Below are 17,727 nucleotides of genomic sequence, written 5' to 3' on the forward strand. Positions count from 1 at the left end.
AGTTTATATAATTGCAACCAAAGGCAAAGCTTTGCTTCAGGGTCTGCTACACTATCAAACTCTGCAAGAGCTGAAAATAATGATGTAATTCCAATGACTGCTTCTAAGGGGCTGTGTGAGCTTATTTGACCCAACAAGACACTCTCTTTGGCAAGCAGAATACCTTTGATTCAGAGCTCCTTCTGATTAAAACAGAGCTCTCACTGGTCTGTATTGTAATTATCTTTTGATCTTAGTAATGTATTTTCAGTGGGATATGATAATTACATTGAAATTAAATATTTTACTTCTTTTTTTTTTTTTTTTTTGTGTGAGTGTTATCTGCAGTTATATTTGTGCAAGTGTTTCAGTGTAATATCATGGAAAATTACCACAGTGACAGAACTGCAAACATCCCATATTATTACCTCATGCCATGGGATTTCAAGTAAACTAGAACTCTTTACAGTCTAGGAGAACTGCCAGTCCCCCTGAAATTACCATTTTAATTGAATTGATCATAAATACTTTGCTCTGGCTGTAATACTAGACTGAGCAGATTAAATCTATTTAGCCATAGTTTGGGGAAAGGGTGACTTTTCAGCCAGTTTTTTTTATAATTTAAAGGTTACTAATTTTCATGACTGGAACTTGATGCAAGGAAATATGATGTCAAATTGTAATATTAGAAATACTACTTTTGTTCAAATATGTAGAGGCAGTCAGTAAATATATATTTGTCTGTTTTTCTCACTTTTATAATTGTTATCTTATTCTGAAATTATTACGTTATTTTAAATCTACCAGTTTGGAATTTTTATTAGTAATATTGAGGAAGATACAAATGGCTGATGCACCCACACACAAACTTATTTTTAAAGGAATATGCCATGCCTTAAAATAGCAAGTGTCTTCTGGCCTCAAAAAAATTTCCAGAGCCAATTCTTTTTTTTTTTTCTCTGAATTCTTTTGTCTTAAAATTGCCAGCAGCCTAAACATTATGTCAGACCTTTCTGTCCTGCTGGCAAGCCCCTCTCCTTTCCCTGTGCTCTTTTCTGCCTGTGGTCTCTGTCAGCTCCAGCACACAGGAGAGCCCAGGCTGCTCCCTTCAATCCAATTAACCCCACACCATTACAGCCATGTTTGGTGTCACACTTGAAACTTTTTATTCTTTCGTTATTTAAATGAGCAACTTGATTCCAGCATCTCCCTCATATTGGTTGTCTCAGATAATTGGTAATTAGAACAACCTGCTTTCAAATCTTTTCCCTTTTGAGGCTGACCTATTGCGGAAAGGTAAAGAATTTCTGTACTTTTTACCTGCCATTTTAATGAATTTAATCTAATAGTCTTTTGCCTGGCTGGAAAGACAGACAAAATTGAATTGCAGAATATGATTCTAATATCTCTTTTCAGCATCCTTCTAGGTACAAACCTACTAAAAGCTTAAGCAATTGTAAATAGGGACAAAATAATGCTTTGCTACCTCAACAGCTTTCTTAGGCAGGTTGATTTTGCAGGTATGCCTGCAAACAGAAGATGCAGTGATTTGAGCTAGTTCCAGACTAATTTTGTCGTTGCTCCTTTAAATGGCAAACTTGTACTCTTTTCTTTCAGGTGAAAAGAGTTGTGATGGAAAATACAGCTCTTCAAAGATTTCTAGTATTGACAGAGGTGTTTGAGAGGAATAAAGCACACACAAATTATCTGGGTTCTACAAATTCTAGTACTGTGCTCCCCTTTCTAAATTTCCTTTCTCCCTTTTGAAATACAATGCAAGTCAACAATTCTTCACTGGCATTGAAGCTCAGACCATAACTTGGACTGTGGGCATCATAATTGTGATTGATCTTGTGCTGCAGCCAGCTCTCTAGTCAGACTGGAATTCAGACACACAAAGAGTAAATACAACCCTCTTTACTCAACAAAAGCTAGTGCAGAGATCTGGGAAGGAGAGGAGAGTACCAGAAATGCCGATCCCAGTGCTCCTCAGATGTTTCTTCTGCCCTTCTGTATTACCAGCAAGAGGTTTCAGGACTGTGTGGTGGCATGGATGCACGTGAAGGAAATTCTCCTTCTGGGAAACAATCCTTCTGGATGCACAGCTGTCAAAATAGATTGCCATCAAGGCTTCAAAAAGTAATTAAATATCATGTCTGAAATGAGAAGATTGGATCAGAGAGGGTTAAGTGTATCTTCCAAAAAGTTATGCAGTATCTGGAAAAAAAAAATTATTGGGTGAGTTCCCTCTGATTGCTAATTGCATACTGTATTAAGACATCATTTTCTCTCCTTTCTCATTTGTTCTATGCCTCAAGGTAAAAGATGGAACACGGGATTATGACAAATTCTCCTCTGGGATCTATGTAGTGGGGTTTATCTTTGATCTTTCTTTTCTCCTGCCCTTGGAGACCAAATGCATTTTTGCACATGGCAAAAGCAGAGAACTGTGGGGCTCAGAACTACTGTGCTGATCAGAGAGAATTTCCCTGAAAGGTCTGTGCTCTGCATTATTGAAACATTTAAAAGTGTAGTGCAAGCTGTTTGGGGCTTGAATTGAACGTGGCTTTGTGTCCTGCCCTGGAAGCTGTGGTGTGGCATGGGATGAAGGGTCAGATGGCCCTGAGTTCAGATGTGACTTGTCCTGAGTCATGAGACTGTTAGATTTTTTTTTTTTCCCTGTTTATTTTGTATTTGCTGCCATGAACTGGTGGTTAATATGGGAGCTCCCTGTAATTTTTGTGAGCTGTGCTCTCCTGATAACAATTACAATGTATGCTAAGGGATTAAGGCTATAGTGGGCATATATTTCAAACAGATTTATATTAGAGAAGCCAATCCTGTCAATCAAGTAGTTGATAGCTAAAACTGGATGTTGAGGACCTCAGCTTACAGATCTGGGGTCTCCCTAAAGCTAAGTCTGTATCAGGCTGTGCTAGGTCAACAGCACAAAAAAGCAGCACTGAGCTGTGTGCAGTGGAGATAAAATGGAAATAGGGCTTTTCTGCAGTGCCATTAATTTACTGCCACTGCTGTGTGCTGGGTGTCTTGGAGCTGCTAAATTTAGCATGTTCTGTGCAAGGTGTGTCAGCAGCCTTAGAGAGCTCTGCCACGGTGGAAGAGCTTGGCAGGATGGTGCTGAGAGAAATACAGAAATAGGGAAATGTGGGAGGTGACTGGAGATGGATGGGTGGTCATCAACAACACAGGGCTTGTTCCACCACAAAACAACCTGAACTTGTACTCATTGTTTGTCTTAAAGGCTTCTTGCACAATTGATTGAGTAAGGGTATATGTGGGAAAGACAGGACTTCATTTTCAGTTGAAAACTTGTTCCGTGGGATTTCCCTCATTTCCCTGAGCCAGTGTAATTCCTTTTTTTTTTTTTTTTTTTTTTTGCCTAGAGTAAAGGAAGGAAAAGACAACCTGAGGTTTTTAATAGATTTTCATTAAATGTATTACAGCTAAGCAATGAGTTCTTGTATTCACTGAAACTTGTGGTTGCTATCATGATGGAAATAAGCTCTATAGCATCATTTGTAATAGCCAGCAAATAGATGGCATTTTAAGTTTTTTCAGTTTGCTTCTGCAGAAGGTTCAGTATTGAACAGGCTTTGTTGTAGAGAAAGCAACTACTGATGCCTCTTCTGGTCGATTTCTTTTCCATTTTTCATCTTTTTCTCTCCAAAACTTACTTATTTTTTGTCCTTCTGTTGCCTTCATTTGGAGGCTTGGAGTGGTAGTGTGTTTTTCCAAGAGGAATGGCTCTTACAGTCATGAATATCACCTTTCAATACAGTTCAGATGGGCCCTCAAATGTAAACATTTTTTCTTACAGGAGAGTGGAAAAAGCAAGTTGTTTAAAATAGCCTGTATTTTTGTCTAAAAAAAAGAACCTGAACACATGAGCTATTCTGCCTTTCCTCACAAATCCCCAAAATCATATATTAAAAAAACTTCTTGGGCCAAACAGGTTCATAGGGATACATTTGCTTTCCAAAGCACATGTCACTCCCTGATCCAATTATTACTGCATTTTTCAGAGGAAAAATTAATTAGCAGTTTGTCACTGTCCTTCTGACTCCTGGAGTTCCAGTAATGACTTCATTTTTATAGAACTGAGCTTATTACATGCAATAGACAAGTCTGGACAAAACAACTTAACTTGGTGCAGCTTATAAAATCTTACTGCTGTTATCAGCATCCTCACTGTGACTGCAGGGCTGACAGATTTTAGGACTTAGAACAGGATACATAATATATCTTATTATTTGGAAAAAGGTCTTACATTTTTCACCCACCTCCAGCAATTATCATACTACCTAAAAACATAATGGGCATATTTCTGGTTAAGGAGAAATTAACAATGAGAAGTCCACACTTGAAGGACATGTAGTATTAAAATTTAATTTTCAAATCTGACAGCTTAGTTCTGCAGGGCGTTCAGTTCTTCATATATTAAGAGAAGTACCACAAGATTTTTTTTTTCCCTCTGTGGTTACACAATAACCTCATGTATGGGTTTAGCAGTGCTTTCTCTAGCTAAATAATTGAGATTTCTTTTCTTTTAGAGTATGTATCAGTATCTGATATTTTCAAAAATATGTAAAAAAACATGCTATTTTCCCAGTACTTTTATTTTCCAGTCCTTTTCTTTCCTCTGCAGCAAAGCTAAAAGTTCCACATCTGCAGACTTCTGCCCTCATCCAACCCTCTTCACCTTTGAAGAGGTTCACACCTCTTCAAAATATTGTTTCTCAGGACATGAAGACTTTTGGACAGCCCATGACATGAGAGCCATCAGTAGCTGCTTGTCTTACCCTGCATATTGCAACAGTGTGGACACAGTGCAGACAGATTTCATCTGAGCTGCAGCATCAGCAAACCTCTGAGCAGGACAAATTAAGGGCAGAAGACCAACAAATCTCAAGCAATAATCAAATTTTCTTCTCCTCCCATCACTGGTAGTTCCCTGTTCTAATTCCTCCCACCACAGCTTTCTAATATCCTCAAACACCTTTGGGAATTGAATGGCTTTGATGTTCAGATGGGAACGGAATCCTTTGTAGAAACGATACACAGAGAATAATTTATACAAGACGTTTTATTTCCTGGTTTTGTGACTTTGACCTTGTTTTTCTGGGTATTCAGTCATAGTTAAGAGTTTTCTCTTTCCAGACTGTCAATGGTTATTTGCAAAGTGTTGAAGTTTGGTAAATTGTGTGTAAATATTTACAAAAGGAAAGACAAAAGTGTGACAGCATGAGAAAGATTTTGCCACAAAGGTAAGAACTGTTTCTCACACATCTGTTTGCAACTTCTAGTAGAAAGTATCACTTGAAAATCAAGGAATTCCTCAGAAGACCTTGGGGGAAATTACTCTGATTAGTCATCTTAATATCAGATATAGACTGCTTTGGTCATTTTATACCAGAGATGCAGGTCCCATTGTACTGCCTATTAAAAATCCACATTTGCCAAGGTTTCTAATTCAACTTCTGAATGGGTGTTGTGCTTAAAAAGGCCTTTTCCCAAAGACTATTCACTTGGACTTCTCTGAGGAGTCTATGTTCTGCTTTTGGCCATGCTGAGCCCTGACCCTGATCCACTGATCCACTGTCCAGGAACTGGACATTTACTTTAAAGAATTCTCTTTAGTCTTTGGTAGCATAAGGTATGTGCTGCATAAAACTATTGCAAAATGTTTGTAGCCCCACAAAACATCCAGACACATTCAGTGCATGCAAATAAATGTAAAACAGAGCAAGAAAATAAAAATAATAACCACTTTAACTTTGGTTAAATGTTTAGGGTCTAGATACAGTATTTTGTTAAGTGCTTATATGAAATAGTATTTTTATTGCTCCATGCAATAATCCAGGACAGCAATATGTAAGTTTTGTCAGTTGCTGAGTGAAAAACAGAAATTCACCATAGAAGAATGAAGACAACTATACATTATTCCTTCTTTCATTTTATTAATTGCATTCATCAACATAAGTTACCTGCCTGATGTATTATCTTGCCTGATGCAATTAGCAGCATGAATTTAGAATAGTAAATAGATCTGTGGGTTACAAATTGATTCAATATGGGTATACCTAAGAAAACCCACATTGTTATGCCTCATTTAATGCAGTATGTTTTGTACTTTCTGTTCAACATGAATGCAGAGCTCACTTACCTGGCACACAGCATTTCATTTTCATGTCACTTTGGCAGAACATGGATGTGTTTCAACTAAAGCAGGACAACAGATGGTTGTGGAGGTGTGGGATTGCAGTTTTCTCCATGGTAATACTTTGGACTTTTACTGCCCTTGTACTTTCTCAGTGCTAAATATAGTGGCACCCACATGTGATTTAGTCACTTAAAGGTAATCGTGTGCCTTTTGTTCCTGTGCTCACAGGATCTGTATCTCCCAGGATCTGCTGCTGCTGATCCAGAAGGGCAGAGGTCTGCCTGCAGACATCACTGCTGGCTGTGTGCAGGGGTCTCAGGTGCTCCACACCTCCGAAAATCACCCTGGACCCTACCTTCAGACAATTGAGATCCTGTCCTGGAAGCGCACACACACACACACACGTGAGGATCTTGCTCTCACACCCTGGAGGTTGAGTCCACACAGTTAATCTTGGAAAGTGCAGATACAAATATTTTATTATGATGTACTCACGTCTGGAATTTATTAAGTATTTTTATTAGAATTATTAATTGTTAGAAATCACCTTTTTTTGCATAAAAAATTATCATTGTTTTCTAGTTTCTTGACATCATTGTGCTGCTCTTGTGCATGAGAGCTTTGCACACAAGAATTCCTGGGGAAGGATAAAGGAAACCTTAAAATCTCTTTTTGCTGTTACTTTAACAAGCTTGTCAGAAACTCCTTGCACCATAAAATCTATTTGTCCATGTCCTGACACCTTCTAGGGATTCTTTTTTCACCATCTTGTCCTGAAACTAGCTTTCCAGCTCAACTACTTTAAGCTAAATTATTTTGGAGATGCTGATAAAATATAGAGAAGGGACATCCTCAAACTCACAGTTAGGAATTAGTGTATTTCATGTTTTGTTTCTGTGACACTGTTACAATTCTCTAAGATTCTTTGGGCCGTGACCTGTCAGAGTATTGCTGCTTTAATAGGTGGCTTGAACTCAAAGCCTTTCCACCACCCAAGCTTGGTGGGGAAAATATTACTTTTAGTAATATTTCAGTTTTCAATTTTCACATCTTCCTGTGACATTTTTCACTCATTTTCTCACTGGACTTTTTACTCCAGTGGTGGAAATATTCCTAATAATTACAATTTAAACAAAATATAGATAGTTTTCTACTACTTTTCTTCGTGCTTTGACTTCTAATTCTTGCAAAATAATTTCTGTTTTCTGGCTTTGTTTTCTACTGAGGAATGCAGAGTTGGATTATCAGCTCTGTGAGAATGTGCTCTGATGTGCTGCCATATATATATATATATATAACATTGTGTAACGTGCTTTGGACAGAAGTCTTTGCAAATTCATTCTTTAATCTCAAAGCAGGTTTTAATGTGTATTTTGTGTGTCTGTAAGGCAAACTTAGAGATAGCTTGGAAGTGCCAAATTTGCAGTAGGAGAGGACTCTTGTGCTGTCTCTTTTGTAGAGACAGGGACTGATTCAAATATCACCTCCCACCGATGACACTTCCACGTCTCCAGTGTAATCCTTAGTGTTTGCTTTTCCATACCTCATGCTTTTACTTGTCTTTCATGCTTGATGGGTATTTACATTAGCTATACGTTCACTCCTCGTTTATTCTTATCTTTTACAGGGATGTTTGGGTTTGGGGTTTTTGTCAGGAAGAACTTGGCTAACTGAACTTTTTGGTTTTGAAATAAGAAATAGCTCACTAGGATGATCACATGTATGTAATATAAAACTTTTCTGAAAAAACTGGGAAGGCTGACATGAAAAAAGTAAACTTTCTCGATGATAACTTAGGCAGTGGCTACCTAATCATTTTTTGGAGTGGTGTTAGAGTCAAAGCAAATTATCATAAGTGTGGAGGACAGATAGCAGTAACAGTGACTCTTGTTTACATGTTGGAATCTGGCATTCCACACATCGAGTTACATCTAACCCCCTTCAGCACCTGTCAAAAGTAATATTCATCACTCTTCCATAAAGGCCTAAAGTGACTTAATCAGCTGAAGTTTCTCTCCATTTTAGCTGCCTGCTCCTATTTGAGGCAAGGAGAGCCTGTCTGGCTGCACAGAGGCATTGTATGTCTTCGTTAAATAGATACACAACCTTTCTGTTCACTGCCTCTCCTTTTACACCCCATCCTTTTCCTGCTCCCTCCTGACTCTCGATAAATAAAACAAGCTCAGACCAGACAAAGCTGATAAGCTACAGCCAGGCAGAGAGGGATGGAAGCTGTCTCTGGAGTCATGAACTGGGTTTCCACTGATGTGACAGCACTGAAGGCAGTGAGACAGAGGAAGAGATCAAATACAGGGCTTTTGAGTCCTCTTGCTTCCCAAATGCACCAGACAAAAATGCTGCTATGTTACCTGGACTAAAAGACAAGTCAACAATGAAGTAATAAGGAGAGGAGGGACTGATGGACATTGCAGTAGCTCATCTTACATGTATATTTAATGCTGGTGGAAAGTGTGGCTGGGAACTAATGAATTGCAGGCGTGTGTGTGTGGTGTGCCCAGTAAAAGGAACTGCTTAAATTATGCAGGACATGTCATCCCGTTGCCAAATATTTAACACCATTCCTACACAAAAGAGACAGCTCAGGGGATCCTTATTTAAACATTGGTAATCAAATCCTTCTCTTATCATGGCAAACTCTTTTGCATAATTTGTGCCTGCCACATCTAGAACTCACACACAAACTGATTCACAAAGAGGTGGCCCGGTGTTGGTTGACAAAACTTAGTGCTTCAGTGACAATTTGTGCTGTTCCATAACTGTGTGAGTTAAATTAAGCCTGTCTGGATCCCCATTTGCTGATTATAATTGTTGTCTGTGTCTGTATATTTTACAGTGACTTATGATCATTTGCTGTCCTGGGATTGAGAAAGAATGTCTTTACCTCCAAAAAATTGTCCATTCTAACTCAAAATGAAAAATGTTGGAAATGCAAATATTTTCCACAAATTGAAAGTCACCCTGAGCTCTCCATATCTCTTCTGAAAGTAATGCTTTCAGCAGAAGCTGGCTGATCTGCCTAATGGGTACAAATTGTTCCTGCTTGAAATGAATTTTATTCAAAATTCAGTATCTTTCAAAATTTATGGTTACCAGTCTGTGGGGGTTTCTTTGCTTCTGAAAAATGCACAAAGAGAACCAGTGCAACGTGTCCTCATAAGAGTTACTACATTATCTTATCATGGATTCATGGAATAGTTTGGGTTGAAAGGGACCTTAAAGATCATATAGTTCCAACACCCTGCCATGGGCAGGGATAACTTCCTCTATCCCAGCTTGCTCCAAGCTCAGTCCAACCTGGCCTTGAACACTTCCAGGGATGGGGCAGCCACAGCTGCTCTGGGCAACACACAGTGAAACATTTCCTCCTCATATCCCATCTAGCCCTGCCCTCTGGCAGTTTAAAGCTATTCCCCTTGTCCCATCTCTCCATACCCTTGCCCAAAGTCCCTCTCCAACTCTGCTGGAGCTCCTTTAGGTACTGGAAGAACTACAAGCTCTCCCCAGAGCCTTCTCCTCTCCAGGCTGAACAGCCCCAATTCTCCCAACCTGTCTCCATGGCAGAGGTGCTCCAGCCCTCTGAACATCTCTGTGGCCTCCTCTGGACTCTCTCTGATGGGTCCATATCCTTCTTATGTTTGGGATCCCAGCACTGGACTCCCAGTGGGGCCTCTCAAGAGCAAAATAGAGAGGGAGAATCACTTTCCTCAACCTGCTGGTGGCATTTCTTATGGTGCATCCCAGGACAGGCTTGGCTTTCTGGGCTGTGAACACACCTTGCTGGGTTGTGTTGAGCTTCTTGTCAATCAACACCCCCAAATTCTCCTCGGGGCTGCTCTCTGTCATTCTCCACCCAGCTTGTACTTATGTTTGTTAGTTCTTAGTTCTCCCTTATCTTGGTCCCATTTTGATTTCCTAAGAGGTTGTACTGTGCTGACCTCTCTCTGAGTGCATTTGGGTGCTGATGACTTAATGAGCATGGGAAAGGAAAAAAAAAAAAAAAGGAAGAACAGCAGCAAAAACCTTAGGCAGCCAGTAGCTTTGATAGTAGCAGATGAAGTTTCAGTGGGAATTACAAATGAGGAGATAGAGCAGAATTTGTAATAAAGAAGCATGATGCCATGCAAGTAACTGAAATTCCACCTACACATTTCAAACTTATTTCCTCAGTGCTTAAAATTCCATAATGTTAATGATGACCTTTAGTATTCAGGAACATTAGGAAAAGGAAGATGTGCCTTGCTGTATTGTTAAAACACGAAATTTAAAAAAGGGTTTGAGAGTATGATTAGGAACTAATTAGTATCCCCCATAAAGTCTACTGTTGTTTGATATATGAGTTATAAGATTGGATTCCAAATTTAAACCACTAAAAAACTTTAATGTGCTGTTATACCATTTTGTTAAAACCTGAAATAGAAATAACTGAGATTACAATGTGAATTTATAGGTAAAGAGTTTTGGAGTAGTTTCATGTGTCTCAAAGATTTTTATACTTATAAGGTCTAGAGAGGAAATACGTAGCAGAGACAAAAAAAGCAACCCAAAGTCCGAAAACATTACTGGAGGCAAATCTGCCTCTGAAGTAGTAAAATCCAAATTCTCACATCTGACTCTTTTAGTAGAGAGTTTCTAGTTACTGTAAAAGGTCTCAGTGCACTTTATGTTGGTTGGGGATACAGAGCAGTATAGAGAGCACATTGCTGTGTATCTTACTGAGCATAACTATGTTTAGAAAATATATGCTATTAAGATAAATACACCTCATTCTTCATAGCTGTTTTTCCTTGTTCTCATCATTTTCCAATCTTTGCTTGGTCTTCTATTTTCTTCATTTTCATTCTGTTCATTTTGACACCTCTACTCTTGCTTTACCATAATTCTGCACTTAGTTCATTTCATGTTTGATAAAGAAAAAATCAAGCTTGTTAAGTCTCTTTTGCCAATACATTGCCTCTAATTTGCTTCAGAAGCACTGACTGCTGCTGTTTCCTCCAGAACATTCCTCTTTTATCCATCTCCTTTGCCATCCTTCCAGCCCTGCATGTTAAGGCTGGTGCTTGCACAAAAGCCCAGTGAACAAGGTGGATGTTTGGCACCTTGGCACCTTGACTCTTGGGGCCTTGGTGATGAAGCATCAAATAATCAATTTACTGAACTGCCAGCTTTGTAAAGATGTGAAAAACTGTGGTTTGAGGAGTAGCCTTTCCTGCCATTGCACATTTGAGTTTAACTTGATATTTATCCAAATTTCAGCTGTAAGGCACCATCTATGGCAAAGCTCCATGGAAAGCAAGCCAGGTAAATGAGAGAGGTTGTCTGAGATCCAGCAGAAGGGCTTTGAAACCAAGAAATGTGCTTTTCCAAGGACTTTTTCTTGTCCTGCATTCAGTTAAAATTTTGATCCAGTCAGACAGGACTAATTTGGATCTTCAGCTTGCAATGACAATACAGCACCAGTGCCTGTCCTCCAGTGGCAAAAACAGAGATAAATCTCCCAGTGATTTGCACATTATTCCTTAATCTAACCTGAAGTACAACCAGTGATCTCTGGAATACTTTATCATTCTTTCTTCAGGGACAGAAAGTATTACAGGATGAAGCCTGAGCTCCAACTGTGCAATAAAATAGCTTTGACTTACTGGTAATGAAAGCAAAATTAAGTCTATTCTATCTAGTGGGTGTGAAATTAAGTCATTTGGTGTGACTCTATTGCATTTTCTAGACAGCATAACAACAGACCTTGTTGAGAGGGACTATGAAGGTAGAAATGATCAATAGATGGTTTCTTGAGGCCAAATAAACTAGATTCCTATGTGAACAATGAGAAGCACATCACAATACCAACTTAAGTATAGCTTTTATTGGTCCTTGGCTTGAAATTAAACTGTTAATTAATATAATGTGGTGTTGATAGAGGCTTGAAGAGTAGAGGTGAATAGTGTTCTCACTTTAATCATCACACATTTTCCTTCTGCTCTTACCTTTAACAGTGAACCTTAAATACTTCCTAGCACCTGTCCTTTCACTTTTTTTGTTTAAATATTTGTATGTGTAATTAGATAAAATAATTTCAGCAGCTCGAGGCTGGCTACTTAATTTATATTGCAAATGAATCAGGGTGAGATTGAACTCACCTGAAACTAACAAAAAGCCAGATTGTAACAAATCCCTTCATTTAGATAGAGATTAAGCCATACTGAGATATGAATATAAGGATGTTTCAAGTCTGTTTTCCTTCTAAAATTTTTCTATATCTGTACCCTGCTTCAGTAGCAAATGACATATTAAGAACAAGCAGCATATTGTCTTCATACCAGTTCTCCTTGTAAACTCAGGAAAAGGCAATGTCAAATAAGAGAAAAATCTTTGAGAGAGCCTTGACCAGGGTGTAAATTAACCCATATATAAATAAAAATCTCTGGGAATGAGCTGCTGGGTTGCCTACCTACAAGCTGATAATCCTATCAGAAGGGGAGCTGATAAAGTATTTATATTTGCAGAACTCTTGCACAGCCAAACAGGGCTTTGCTCAAATGGTATGTGAACTTCTTCCTCTCTGTTATCAGCTCTCCATATGATAAAATTATGTAGCTGGCTTTCAGAATCATTATGTGTGTGTTCAAATCTGTCTTATGTTCATTTATCTCCTGAATTCCTTCTGAGTTCTGAATTTTTAAATTACAGTGAGGTAATTTTCAAGCTTTCCCTCTCCTTTGCAGAATGGAGAAATACTTTTTCCTGAATGGAAGTTGAGATTCTCTACTGTGAATCTACTCAGTAGATAAACCCTTAAAGGAAATAATAGTATTAATGAGGTGGTGGTGAAGATTTCAGCTCTTTGCAGCTTTTCTTACCCCACAAAATCAACTCCTTTTTAGATTCAGTTGAGGATCAGTTTGCATGTGGATTTACACACAAGGTAAATTTAGGATTTTTTCATTACATATCCTTGGAGGAACGAAGTACTTGTGGGGAAAAAAACCCAAAGCAAATATATGTACCTAGAAAGACTTATTTCCTGTATTCTCTTCCTTCTGCCATCAGACACTGACATAATCAATTATGAGAAATAAGAATAACCTCAGGACTGAAGTGCATTACTAATTTAAAGGGGAGATTTATGAGTGGTGCTCCTTCTGTCCTTAGCTGGTGTCTCTGATGAGGCAGACATGTGCTCTGGATCTTCATCTGTCTGTGCTGAGGGCTGTAGGTTTACCCACAGATGCTCATCTGCAACAGACCATCAACAGCTCCCCTGAAAACGTAATGCAACCCAAAGGATTTATAGGGGAGAACAGGAAAACCCCTCATTTTTCTCAAAATTACATGTTTCATCATGTCTGACAAATGCTCTGCTGTCCTCCCAAATGCTGTAGTATTCTCAAGCAAGATATTGGTACTTGCTTTAATAGAGCAGTCTTCTGTGTAAGTGCAGGGAAATTATCTGCACTTGAAGAGAAGCTGTAAGCCATTAGAGCAAGGAAGACTGGTCATCACTGTGCCCCAACAACCCTGTTTGAAGAAAAAGTGCATATGGATTGGTATCCAAGGGATATTTTTGGAGTGTTCTGACAGTCAGGCATGACTCAAATTATTTTCTGCACAGGTATTTCTACCATTTGGACCAATAAGCATCTATTCCTCAACCTGTCATATTTAGTTTTGATATTATATATTATTGCTGACATGCCTGGGAGTATGAGCAGCAGAAGTATTACATTCTATTTAATTATGTGCATACATACATATTGCACATTTCACCCCAAACCTGGGCATGTATCAGCCATCAGGAAAGGCAAGAATATCTGTTTATCAAAGACAGTGCTGAGGCAAAAGTGCCTGTTAAGCTCAATGAATCACTGACTTTAAAGAGTGCTGTGGCTGTGCTTTTCTTTAAACTTGGGTATTTTTTAATCATGGATGTATTACTTCATTATGCAGGCAGTCTGAATTACTTTGACTTTCTGAAAAGTGCATAATGCTGAGAGATTTTTGGGACCTGTGACCATAACTTGCAATCACTTTTTTGCCAGAAGGATGACAGAAATCTGAAATATTGTGCTGAATTTCTTTTGAGCACGTAATGCTCATTTAGCTAATAAACCAATTATTTTGTAGTTAGGAATCAACCCCAAAGCCTCCAACTGCTAAGGTGCTGCTGCATGGAAGGGACAGGGTGTTTGATGGCCTCTGTATTTCCATGTTACCAGGATGCTCTACCAGGGACACGGAGTGAAGCACTCCTGGATGTTTTGGGGCACGTTGCTAAGGAAACCTGTATTTGTGATGAAATGTGCTGGAAACACAGCTTTAGAGAGTTTGTCTCTCCACTGTCAGCACTGCCAAAAGGGGAGCAGAAGCCCTAAATATCTGTTTTAGAATCTTTACATATGAGTGTGTCTGGTGCCCTCACACTTGTGAGGGTTTGTGCTCTTTTGTTGGCCAAGCCCACAGCTCACATCCCCACTGGACTTGTGCAAAATCTGTTCTGAACTTACAAAAAGTAAAAAGACACATTGAATTTTGAGATAAAAATGTTTGTAGGGTTTATTTTGACCTTCCACTTAACTCCAGATTAAATAATGACAGAATGACAGAATGATCTGGATTGAAAGAGAACCTAAAGATCATTTCATTCCCAGCCCCATGGTGTGGACAGGGATGCCTTCCAGGGATGAAGCATCCACAACTTCTCTGGGCAACCAGTTCCAGTGCCTCACCACCCTCAATGTTTGCCTCAGACTCGAGTATTTGTTTCAGACTTAATTTGTTGAGAATATTTCCCTCTGCTCTTGTTTTCTCACATTGAGAGTGTTGTTCACAGCGTGTGTATGTAACGTGAAGAACACTGTTGAAGCTCAATGAATTCCAGCACACTTTTCTATGTGAGGATTAGAAGTTTAAAGAATCTACTAAAAGTTCTGTAAGGTCTCCAAAGATCATTAATACATGTGAAAAATGGATGTTCTAAGGCAGAATGCCTTCAATCATGCTTATCATAGTGCTTATCTTCATATTATGGCTGAAGTCTTGGGGTTGAAATTCTTCCTCCAGAGTTACAAGGCACAGAAATAAGTCATGGCTAAGGTGTGTGTATGTAGCAGTAGAATTCTTTCTCTAAAGCAAAACTGGTTTTTTGAGGCAGCATAACTTCAAATCACAGCAAAGACATTTTATTGTAGTACATCTGTGAACAGGACGTTAAATGTTTGACATGTTTATTAAAAAACCCGAACACGGCACATTATCCATCTGCTGTGATTACTGTTCAGGTAGGCAGCTGGGACTGTGAATGTAAAAATCTATGGGCTTCTGTGCAGCCCATCATTGCTGCTGCCAAAAGCCCTCAATAATACATCTTCATGGTGAGGCTTCTACTGTACTTCAAGGTGTTGTTAGCATTTCCCTCCTTCCTAATTAAAAGGAACCATTTGACATCTTGGCTGAACCCATTTGGTGAAGTTACTTGTGTCTATCAAATTTGGTGTGTGTTTTGGAATATAAATTATTGTGAAGATTCATAGCTTGGGAGCTTATTTGTGCAGGGAAGCTGTACCTGACTTTCAGGAGTGGAATTTAGCTGAATGGTTCAACCAAGTATTTTTCTTTGTTGGTCTTCAAGATTGAGTTCTCCTAATTTCTAGAAATATTAAATTTCAGATAAAAGTGCTCACTAGAAGTATTGGTAGCCTTGGCCTGCCCAGTGTTGATTCCAAAAAATGTGGATAAGAGCTGAATTCCAGCATTCACCCTGCCCTGTTTCCTGCTTTATTCTGTCATGCCAGATGTTTTTGGTTGGTTCACTGACTTCAGAATTTTTAGTAAAGCTAAACCCAGATCTGGAATTGTTCCATCTCAAAGGTTCTTTCTATAGTTTAGGTTTTGTTTTCATTAAGTACTGTGTTGTTATCCTCTTACTGTGCACTAAAACGGTTTGTTGAAGTAGCAGACTAACATTGCACAGACCCTTTGCAATTGTCTTAACACCATTGCATCCAAATGGTGTTACTCAATATCAAAAATTCAGGGAAAAAACATCCAAAAATTCTCAGGTTTTATGTAGCTACAGCTACAGAAGTAAAAGGTAAAAGCTGTAAGAAGATTAATGAGATTACTTACTTAGTAGTCCAGAATGCAAAAAGTATGCCTCAGACTATCATCCATCATTTCTGTTGCCTCAGGCAAAGAGGATGCTTAAAGCTTACTTCTAATTTTACTGAGTATATTCAGTTTCCTGTGTAGCTTAAGATCATTACTTGTTTCATTAATTCAAAATGACTAAATGTGACTAAAAAGGAAAAAATCAGAAAAAATTAAAACTGTTTTCAGCTATGGGTTTGCATCTCATAGCAGTTGAACTGTCACTCAATTTTTCTGGGCTTTTTTTGCTCTGGTTCATATGCAGCAATGAAGAAAGTTGATATTTTCTTCTAATTTATATCTGCAACTTTTTTTATTACCTTCAAATATTATTATTTTTCCTTTGATCTTTCCTAGACAAAAATGTTCTCCTATGATTTTTTTAATCAATATTTATCTTCATTCTTTCTTGTTCCTGTAATTACATTCTGTAAAAAGTGAGCTGAAAGCAAAGTTAGGCTAAATCATAGTGGTGGTCCACAGGAATCTCAGCTTCATATTTCTATTGGTTGCACAGTAGTAAATAAGATAGATGCTCTTTGTCACACCCAGTTTTGCAGGTGAGATCCCAAGACAGCCATGGCATTGAGGGAAAAGGCACTGTGAGAGTCAAGAGGAGAGCAAGGTGTGAATCATACGAGTTTTATATCCCAGGTCAGCCCTGTTACAGCAGAGGAATAGAACCAAAGGGTGAAATGTTTGCTCTCTCTTGTTTTTATTTGTTGTCATTGGGTTTTTTCACTCTCACACCAAAGTTCTGCATGCCAACAGAGTCATGCCTTAATGTTTTTTTTCCCTTAGCTGCCACAGCACTAGTCTTTATTAAAATACTACATCAAACTCTACAGTTTAAAGCAGAACCTTCATTTTTCAAAGATCCTTATAAAGTTTTCTGTCTTCCCTCTAAAAATATCAAATTAAGTTTGTGACATTGCTCTAATCTAATAACAGTTATTATGTACTCAAATTGAAAAAAAAAAGTGTTTTTACAACTAACATAGAGCATTTGTAGATTCTGCAAGTCAATTTGAACTGAAAATTATATTGGTAAGGACTCATGTTGGGAAATATGAAGGAATGAAAATACAGTCCTATCCACTGAGCTGCCTAAATATTTACTCACTGTACTTCAAAGAAATTTTTTGTTAGAAATTACGATGGAATACTTTTCACTACAATCTCCCAAGGGTCTTAACATTAAAAGTTGAGCCCTTCATCTCTTTGATGAATTGCATAAAGTGGTCCATTTTATCTGTGGAGTTCTAATGCCTGTTTCTGTAAAAGTGGATGAAAATAGGGATCTGATGAAAATCAGCTGGATGACACTTAGAGGGAAAAGCTGAGTTGGGAAACTTCATTTTAGATATTCAACCAGACCATATTTCATTTGTTGGTTCTAACATGGT

At 38.4% G+C, this 17,727-nt stretch overlaps 1 protein-coding gene across 2 annotated transcripts in view; it reads left to right on the plus strand.

The window, feature by feature from the left end:
* Positions 1 to 17,727, plus strand: part of LOC111933206 (uncharacterized) — a 105,218-nt gene that overhangs the window by 66,867 nt on the left and 20,624 nt on the right. Inside the window, exon 1 of one of the 2 annotated variants that reach the window (XR_002866564.2) lies at positions 1,222 to 1,275. The exons of the other annotated variant lie outside the window; for it this stretch is intronic. The gene's annotated coding sequence lies outside the window, so the exon portion shown is untranslated. Of the gene's footprint in view, positions 1 to 1,221; positions 1,276 to 17,727 lie in introns of those variants that run through there. 2 annotated transcript variants of the gene reach the window in all.

This window comes from Cyanistes caeruleus, chromosome 10 (assembly GCF_971803275.1).
Source record: "Cyanistes caeruleus chromosome 10, bCyaCae1.hap1.1, whole genome shotgun sequence".
Lineage (NCBI taxonomy): Eukaryota > Metazoa > Chordata > Aves > Passeriformes > Paridae > Cyanistes > Cyanistes caeruleus.